Source organism: Nansenia antarctica, assembly GCF_963989245.1.
Source record: "Nansenia antarctica genome assembly, chromosome: 4".
Taxonomy (NCBI): Eukaryota; Metazoa; Chordata; class Actinopteri; order Argentiniformes; family Microstomatidae; genus Nansenia; species Nansenia antarctica.
In genome coordinates, this window is record NC_137689.1 from 27,285,120 (window position 1) to 27,295,771 (window position 10,652).

The window sequence follows — 10,652 nt, forward strand, 5'->3', positions numbered from 1 at the left end:
ATAATTACACCACAAGTAGAGGGGAGCCATGATGCATGACAGCCCTCATAAAACTCTGGTCCCAAATCGAGAGCCAGCCTATCTATAATTAAGAAATAATGAGGCCCTCTGAGATTGCTATCAATTGATTAGAGTAAAGAAAGGAAAATAGTCAAGGAAAGGAAAGCAAAAAGGTTTCCCAGGTTTCACACCTCATTCACAATGTCAGCCTTTGGTTTTCAGCTGACTCCCTGACAGGTACACTCAGCAGCATGACGTTTCCTGTATGGACGTTGGCTTCAGAGATGTGCTAGCTTCATCCAAGCAAGATATTTGGCTTGTTAGTGATTCCGCTGCGTCTGCACATGAACATGAAGGCTGAGTGAATGCTCCTGCTTTGTGATATGTTATCTCTGCCAGTACTAACCTCATCTGGGCTGAGTCTACTTTTACAGACCCTGTCCAGTACTGACCTCATCTGGGCTGAGTCTACTTTTACAGACCCTGTCCAGTACTAACCTCATCTTGGCTGAGTCGACTTTTACAGACCCTGTGCAGTACTAACCTCATCTGGGCTGAGTCTACTTTTACAGACCCTGTCCAGTACTGACCTCATCTGGGCTGAGTCTACTTTTACAGACCCTGTCCAGTACTAACCTCATCTGGGCTGAGTCTACTTTTACAGACCCTGTGCAGTACTAACCTCATCTGGGCTGAGTCTACTTGTACAGACCCTGTGCAGTACTAACCTCATCTGGGCTGAGTCTACTGTTACAGACCCTGTCCAGTACTAACCTCATCTTGGCTGAGTCTACTTTTACAGACCCTGTGCAGTACTAACCTCATCTGGGCTGAGTCTACTGTTACAGACCCTGTCCAGTACTAACCTCATCTTGGCTGAGTCTACTTTTACAGACCCTGTGCAGTACTAACCTCATCTGGGCTGAGTCTACTTTTACAGACCCTGTCCAGTACTAACCTCGTCTTGGCTGAGTCTACTTTTACAGACCCTGTCCAGTACTAACCTCATCTGGGCTGAGTCTACTTGTACAGACCCTGTGCAGTACTAACCTCATCTGGGCTGAGTCTACTGTTACAGACCCTGTCCAGTACTAACCTCATCTTGGCTGAGTCTACTTTTACAGACCCTGTGCAGTACTAACCTCATCTGGGCTGAGTCTACTTTTACAGACCCTGTGCAGTACTAACCTCATCTGGGCTGAGTCTACTTGTACAGACCCTGTCCAGTACTAACCTCATCTGGGCTGAGTCTACTTGTACAGACCCTGTCCAGTACTAACCTCATCTTGGCTGAGTCTACTTTTACAGACCCTGTCAAGTACTAACCTCATCTGGGCTGAGTCTACTTGTACAGACCCTGTGCAGTACTAACCTCATCTGGGCTGAGTCTACTGTTACAGACCCTGTCCAGTACTAACCTCATCTTGGCTGAGTCTACTTTTACAGACCCTGTGCAGTACTAACCTCATCTGGGCTGAGTCTACTTTTACAGACCCTGTGCAGTACTAACCTCATCTGGGCTGAGTCTACTTGTACAGACCCTGTGCAATCACTTTATGCCATCACATTTTGTATCAAATAGTGCAAATAGTTCACCCAAATCACAACATCACATATTGAGGATTCTACATATTTGAATGTGTGGACAAGGACAGACTTCAATCCACGCTTGGTTCTGTTTATCTGGGCACTGTCGCTAACGCTAACTGAAAATGACATGACCAAAATCATCCCAAATTCTCTGAAAAGACTCAATGACTCGATAACTGTGTACATTCATCTTCAGTGATGTTCCTGGAATCATCGGGTGTTTCGGGTCTTTCAACATCATACACCCTCCTCCAGGCGACCCGGCCGGGGCTAATCAGTGTGTCCAGTTGGATAGACACCTATGACTTCATGGCTCTCCTCTTTTGAGCCACAGCCATCTTGAGGCCCTCTCCGCCACATTGGTGGTACTGCAGCTGGCTCTCCTCTTCCTCTCTCGCTCGATAGCCAAATAACTAAAGACCGGGCTGCGAATCCCCTACATCCAACCTCAACTGGGAGGCAACTCTCTCTCCATCCAGCCTGCTGACAGCTGCTGACCAGTCCTGCATACTTGGAGAGCTTCCTTTCAAGAGACTGCGCCGACCAGCTGGCCGGGGTTTTCACCAACATCTTTAACCAGTCCCTGTCCCAGGCCACCGTCCCACCCTGCCTGAAAACCTCAACTATCATCCCAGTCCCGAAGAAAAGCACGGTGAGCTGCCTAAACGACTACCGCCCGGTGGCACTCACACCAATCATCATGAAGTGCTTCGAGAAACTAGTCCGGGCCCACATACTCACACGCCTCCCGCCCAACCTGGATCCATACCAGTTCGCCTACAGAGCCCACAGGTCCACAGAGGACGCCATAGCGACGACTCTCCACGCCACTCTATCCCACCTGGAGAGGGGAAACAGCTACGCGAGACTGCTCTTCGTGGACTTCAGCTCCGCCTTTAACACCATCCTTCCAGACAGGCTAGTGACCAAACTACTAGACCTGGGTCTATCACACTCTATATGTGCGTGGATCAAGGACTTCCTGACCGACCGCCCCCAGAGGGTGCGGGTGGGCCCCCACACCTCCACAGCCCTCAGCCTCAGCACTGGGTCACCCCAGGGCTGCGTGCTAAGCCCCATCCTCTACAACCTCTACACCCACGACTTCACCCCCATCCACCCCAGCAACTACATCGTAAAGTTTGCAGACGACACCACCGTGGTGGGATGTATCTCGGGGGGGGACGAGGCGGCGTACAGGGATGAGGTAGAGCAATTGAGCAAGCTGTGCAAGGTTAACAACCTGCTGCTAAACAAGTCAAAGACCCAGGAATTCATCGTAGACTTCAGGAGGAAAAAGTCTGAGATCCTGCCCCTGCTCATCGACGGAGAGAGCGTGGAGATAGTCTCAAACCTCCGATTCCTGGGACACAACATGCGGGATGACCTGGCCTGGAAGGACAACACTAAAGGCACCATCAAGAGGGCACAACAGCGGCTATACACCCTGAGATGCCTCAAGAAACAACACAGCAAGAAGGAGATGCTGGTGGCCTTCTACCACGGCGCAGTGGAGAGCATCCTCACCTTCGGCATCTCCAACTGGTTCCACAGCTGCACGGCAGCGGAGAGAAGCGAGCTACAGAGAGTCGTGAGAACAGCACAGAAGATCACCGGCGCCCCCCTCCCCTCTCTGGAGGAGCTGTACAAAACACGCTGTCTCAGGAGGGCCTCCAAGATCTCCAAGGACCCGACCCACCCTGGGCACGAACACTTTGTCAAGCTGCCCTCGAACAGGAGGTACAGGACCCCGGCCGCAAAGACAAACAGACTGAAGGACAGCTTCTACCACAGGGCCGTCAAGGCCCTGAACACAGAAAAGGCCTAAGTTCTGGGCCCAGGACAGTCCGGACGGATTGTATGGCAGCTAGTGCTGAGGCACAAACATGTACATTTTCAAGCCTGCAAACTGTGACACTTTAAAATAATGTGAAAAAATACTTTCTTGTGAAATATGACAACCCTAGTTGACTATCTGTGCAGTATAGTACAGTGGTTTGTGTACATAGCCTCTATTGATGTAAACCAGCTCCTTACCTTCTTGTGATTTTATGCATCTATGCTTTTTCTAAAATGTGTTTCTTTTTCCTTTCCTAAACACCAGGGGTGTTGCTTGGTGGACTCAGACACAAGGACTATGTCTGGTCGCAGGGTGGTAGCTACAATATGGTTGGGGAACTTCAGCTGCCGTTCGATGTCCACCAACAGCTGCCAGTCCCTTGTCGAGGTCAGGATGCCTGCAGATGTTCTTTTGGCAGATTTTGGCTGCTCCCCAGCTCTGACAAATGTGATGGCCTGCTTGGAGGGTCGGGACCGCTTCGCCCACTCAATTCCTGCACTGATGGCTTCAGCAACGGGCTTCAAGTCGGTTGAATACAAGTCTTCAGGTCCCTCTCCAAGTGCCTTTGTACAGCAGCTGCGGATGTGTTCCACGGTTTCTCACTTGGAACATAGTGGGCACGCTGGTGACTCTGCTATGCCCCACATGTGTAGATTTGATGGGCTTGGAAGCACATCATAGAAGTGTCTGGATGAGGAATTTGATGCGGTGCTTTCCAAAGCTCAGCCCAAGTGACTTTCCTCTCGATCGCATTCTTCTATCGTGTCGAAGCTCCCTGTTGCTTCATACTTACCATCCTGTAGGTCCTTGTCTCCATTGATGCTCTTACCTCCTTCTGAAATAGGCGGCGCCTTTCCTTTCCTCTGATGGTGTTTATTTGGGGAGTTTAAAAGATGCTTTGAGAGAAAAGATGGCCGAAGGGAGTGGGTAGGCACGAGAGAGGCTCTGACTCGGGAAAAGAAACTCTGGTTTTTCTCCTTTAAACAATTGGCTACCCATAAATGTACTATTAGAATGAGCTATATCTAATTGTTCTGGTTACAGCAATGTTAGGCAGCAATGTTTAGCGCAAGTTTTGAGTTTATTCTCATTTGAACACGACTAGACCAAACATTTCTAAATGACGCGCAACAAAACTGCTAAAGACATGGAAAAACTTCAAGAATTGATGGAAGAAGTGCTGCAATCCAACAAACAGCTTGCTAAACAGGTTACTCTGTTAACATCCAAAGTGGATAAAATAGATCACATTATAAGCAAAATGTAATCAATGGGAAAATCAATTGAGTCCTTGGACAACAAGTTGGAAAAGGTCAGTGCAGACCTGCACGAACAGGGCATTCAAGTAAAGAACCAGGATACAGCAATGAAGGTTATGGAAATTAAACTTGAAAATGCACTGAATGAAATTGATATATTAGAAAACCATTCGAGGTGCAATAATGTGATACTGATTAATTTACCTGAGAAAAACGAGAACAGCAATATGATTGGATACCTGGCGCGTCTCCTCTCCGACAAGCTCCAAATTCCAGTACAGGAGAGCGACTTTGAAAGAGCGCACCGGGTCGGCATAGCGAGACCAACAGGGAAGCCACGGAGGGTGATCTTTAAAATGCATCACTTCCAAAAGAAAATGGACATCTTAAAGGCTGCCAAGTCAGTGGATATCAACATTGGAGGACAATCGCTCAAATTATTTCCGGACAAGTCAGCAAGGTTGAGAAAACGTGAGCAGGATTAATGGCCATTAAGACAAAAACTCCACGAAAAGGAGGTCCAGACCCGAATTCGCCACCCAGCAGTATTACAGGTGCGGATAAACTCGGAATGGTTCACCTTCAAAGATCCACAAGCCGCCAAGGAGGCAATGGTGAAAGAGTTCCCGGACATGGAGTTTACATGAGTAGGACTACGTGTATCCAGAGCCCTGATGTTTGCCGAATTAACTGTGCCATGGTGTGGGTAAGCCCTGCTCCAAAGGAGCACTTTGACTGACACTTTTTTTTTTCTTCTATTATCCTACAATTTCTAATAAGCCGCACATTAATCACTGACGTTGGGATATGCTCAGTGGGGCTCCAGTTGTATACAACCTGTCTAACGTGGCAGAATGAAGTAGGCTTGGAGTCTGGCGACTTTCTTTTTGGATGCTTATTGACTGCCTGTGTGCTCAAATTTGAGACTGATTTATTAGCCTATTGTGGCGTGGATTTTGTTTATCGACAGGATGGAACGAGAAGCCTATCTGAGACTCTGTTGCCTTGCTTCTTATGTTTTTCTGGTTATGGATCACCTGTGGCGATGTTCTTTTTGGATGTTTACTGACTGCCGGTGTGGCCACCTTTTGAGACTGATTTATTAGCCTACTGCTGCGTGGACTTTGTTTGATTGACTTTGAAGCATAGGCTATCTGAGACTCTGTTGCCCTGCTGTTTATGTTTCTTTCTGTTATGGTTCACTTGTGTAGCTATATCATGAGCTGGGAAGAGGAGGCTTTGGCCTTGCATCAAGTAAACCAACTTGGCGTAAGGCCTCAACATCAGAGAGGAGGAAAATGGTGGTCGAGGAGGTGCGCCGTCAGGAGGAGGCTGAAAGAAGCGCGAAGGCCGTCTCTCTTGCAAAGCAGGGACAATGGATGAGGTGGGAAGGTCTGGAAAGGAGAAAGCTCAGCTGGAGGGAGCTCTGGGGAATGGAGGCAAGCAACATCAGCTTCATCATCAGAGCTACCTATGATGTGCTCCCATCTCCAAAAAACCTTCACCAATGGTATGGTGAGGACCCAACCTGTGCCCTCTGCCCAACTCCAGCGACTCTCAAACACATCTTGTCCGGTTGTAAGACCAGCCTCACACAAGGCCGCTACACCTGGAGGCACAACCAGGTCCTCAAGAGCCTGGCAGCAGCTCTTGAGAGCAAGAGGAATACCACCAACTCCTTGCCCTTGAAAGCAACCAATTCCATCACGGCACCAACATTCATCCGAGAGGGACAGAAAAAGTCCAACCATCCTCCAACCAAACCAGAAGCTGGACAACTAGCCATGGCCCGGGATTGGAAGATGCTAGTCGATATTGGCCAGCAACTAATCTTTCCACCCGAGATTGCAGCCACCACCCTTAGACCAGACTTGGTACTCTGGTCCCCTTCACTGAAGTCTGTTTACATCATAGAGCTCACAGTCCCGTGGGAGAATTCAGCTGAAGAGGCCTATGAGCGCAAGAAACTGCGCTACACAGAACTGGCAGCAGACGCTCAACAACGAGGATGGAAGGCTAAAGTCTATCCGGGTGAAGTGGGATGCAGAGGTTTCGTGGCTTCTTCCACCATTAGGCTGCTGAAAGACCTTGGCATCCATGGACAGGCTCTGCGACAGACAATTAGATCACTCTCTGAAGCGGCCGAAAGAAGCAGCCAGTGGATATGGATAAAGCGGAAGGACCCTTGCTGGGCTCAAAGAACAGCAACATGACCCGCTCACTAATCCCCCCCTACCCCCACTCCCACTTGAGAACCCAGGTCAGAACCCTCCAGGAGGAGGGTGAACAAGGTATGCGGTCAGCTCTAGGCCTGACTCAGGGAAGAGGACACCCCTGCCTTGCATAGTCCCGTGGGCTGCGCCATTTAAACAACCAGGCAATTCTCATGATTGGGCATGGGACACAAGCTCAGGCTTGATCACCCTGTAGCTGGCCGCCTTAGATGAGGGTGTCTAGTGTTGAAAAGGCCGAAACACCCCATGATTCAAAGGTACTCTACTGACGATGTGTCCCGAAATTTAACATCCTTCCCATGTCTGAGATACAGCTCCCATGCCACTCTCAACATCAAGGCAAACCTCATGTGCGTACCATCCATTGGCACAATGGACAGTATAACATCACGTCCCGTGTTTCATGATTCTGTGTCTGAAATATTAGCCTACTACTTTGTTCACCGATAGGATGGAACGTTACAGTACGTAGGCATATCTGAGCCTTTGTAGCTGTTATGCGAAGCTGATGCGCGACTTGTACCCTGTTGTGTTTTGAATGGCAGGCTACTACTGCCCCCTTGTGTCGCATTGATTATCTTCTTCTTACTTTTTTTTGTTGGGTTATAATTTTGTTATTAGTCGCAATGGTTAGTATTATTATTTTGATAACAACTCAACGTATACTATGACGTTCCTGGAATATGGTAGTCTACACAATTTAGGTATTCTAAGATAGCCCACAATTGGTTTTGTACACAATAGACTTGCCTCTTCCATTATGAAATGCCTCAATTGTTTTATGGAGAGACGCTATAAAAAGGTTCACTTTAATATAAAACCAGGTTTCCCCCGAGTGCTGAGGATTAGCCTCTTAGAGTAATTTGTGTTTATATGGTGCGTTTACTTGACACCATAATATACTGTGTGTCTGTGTGTTTGTGTTGTACATGTTGCTTTTTTGTGTTTGTCCTGTATGGTTTCTTTCACTACCCTGAATGTGGTTTTTGTATTAAATGTTTTATGTTAATGTTGTACGTTTATGTCCTTGGTTATATAAATATTACATTTGTGTGTATCCCCTGGTTGGCATTTATCATTGTCTATTAACCAATAGTAGTAGTATTATAGGTAAAGATTACTATGGTTTGGAATACAGAGTTAGGGAAAAAAACGATTTGTATTTAGGTTGATAGGATGTCTAAAACTAAACTTACTGTAGTAACATGGAATGTCAGAGGTTTGGGTCAGCCTATTAAGTGTAGAACAGTTTTATCGTTTCTCAAAAGAAGCAAGGCTTCCATAGCTTTATTACAAGAAACTCATATGAGTTCAGTAGATCATCTTAAACTGAGACGGGACTGGGTTGGGCAGGTATTTTCTTCTTCATTTAAATCCAATAGTAGAGGGGTTGCCATTCTCATTGATAAACATGTGCCTTTTATATTTGAAAAGCAAATACTGGATCCAGAGGGAAGATATATTTTAATAACCGGTTCATTGTTTGGCCAACACATGACTATGTTAAATATATATGCACCCAGTGAAGAGTGTCCTGAGTTTATGTCGGATATGATCACTTTGTTTAGTTATCATTGTCAGGGTATTGGTTTAATAGCAGGTGACTTCAATTGTGTCATGGATCCCAGGGTTGACAAATCACCAACCATAGTAATGAGATCTAAGTCTTCTACAACTCTTAATGGTTTATGTGAGGAAGTTGGTTTACTGGACATTTGGAGAGAACTTAATCCTACTTCAAGGAATTATACTTTTTTTTCTAACCCTCATAAATCGTACTCTAGACTAGATTTCTTTTTAATACCAAGCAACATGGTGCATCTAGTATCAAATTGTGATATGGGTTCTATTGTTATTTCGGACCATGCTCCGGTTTTCATGGGCATTACTTTAAGCCAACCCAAACCACAGGTTAAGAGCTGGAAATGTAATACTTCACTCTTACGGGATATTGAGTTCCGTTTATATATGAAAAAAAATATTTCTGAGTTCTATATGGAAAATAAGGACTCACAAGTGACCGCAGCTACCCTATGGGATGCAGCAAAAGCTACCTTTCGTGGCTACGTTATATCGTATGCCTCATTTAAAAAGAGAGAATCTCAAAAGACCAGAATTCAGTTAGAAAACCTAGTAAAGCATCTAGAAGCAATTCATAAAGATGACCCTTCAGATTTCAATCGGAACTCTTTATCAAAAGCAAAAGCGAAGTTGGAGCTTGATTATATCAATGATACAAAGAAACTATTGCTATTTTCACGACAGAAACATTATGAATTTAATAATAGAATAGGGCAATTACTGTCTTATCAACTGAAAAAAGAACATACAGAACGCCAGATTAAGGCAATTAAGACACAAGACAATTCACTCTCATATGACCCTGTTGTGATAAATGACACTTTTTTTCATTTTTATAAGAATCTATATCAAGTGCATATCTCTCCATCTAGTGAAGACACTGAGACCTTTTTACACTCTGCTAAGCTACCTAAGGCCTCTTTAGTTGATCAAGTTTTTCTTAATGCTTCCTTCTCCTCGGAAGAAGTCTACAATGTTATTAAAGCAATGCCCTCTGGGAAATCTCCAGGCCTTGACGGGTTCCCTGTAGAATTTTATTCAAGTTTCTGGGTAGAACTTCGGCCAATTTTTTTACCAATGGTAAAGGACTTTATGGATTGCAATATTTTTCCAGACTCTATGAAAGATGCGGCCATCACTCTTTTAAAAAAAAAAAAAGGATAAAGATTTGTCTGAGTGCTCTTCTCATAGGCCAATCTCCCTTTTTAACGCAGACTATAAAATAATTGCCAAGCTTTTAGCAAAACGCTTAGACCACATCCTCCCATCTTTAATTAAAATCGACCAGACTGGTTTTGTTAAAGGACGCCAGGCTGTAGATAATATTCGTAGTCTTGTAAATATAATTGATTATGTCAACAGGGATGGAAAAGAGTCAGCCATTATTGCGTTGGATGCAGAGAAGGCTTTTGACAGGGTAGATTGGAGTTTTCTCTTCTCTACCCTGGAGCACTTTAACCTTGGCTCAAAATTCATTAATTGTATAAAAACTCTGTATACTTCACCAACAGCACAGGTTCTTACTAACGGTCTGCTTTCTAAAAAGATTAACTTAGCGAGGGGCACCCGGCAAGGGTGTCCGTTATCCCCACTCCTATTTGCACTGGTGATCAAACCCTTTGCTCAATCAGTTCGGTTAGATTGCAAGATTGAGGGCATAATTGCTGGGAACCAGGAGCACAATATTTCTCTTTATGCAGACGATACTTTATTATTTTGTGTCAAATCTAGAACAATCTATTCCAAAGTTACTATAAATTATTCAACTATATGGCTCTCTTTCAGGCTACAAGATTAATTTATCCAAATCTATTCTTTGTCCACTTTATCCCATAGATGTTGATAAACTGAACATATTATCCCCTTTCAAATGTACAAATGAAGGTTTCACTTATCTTGGTACTTTTATTTCTCCAGTGCTAGATAACTTATTTACATTTAATTATACACCACTTAAAGAAAAATTTAAAGAGGACATGGATCGCTGGACTCTTTCGCTTATTGGCCCGATTAATGTAGTTAAAATGAATTTACTGCCAAGATTAAACTACCTATTCCAATCTCTGCCTTGTCCCATTCCAACGTTATTCTTTAAAGAGTTAAATACAGAAGTATCCAGATTTCTTTGGTCTCGTAAAAAAGCACGGG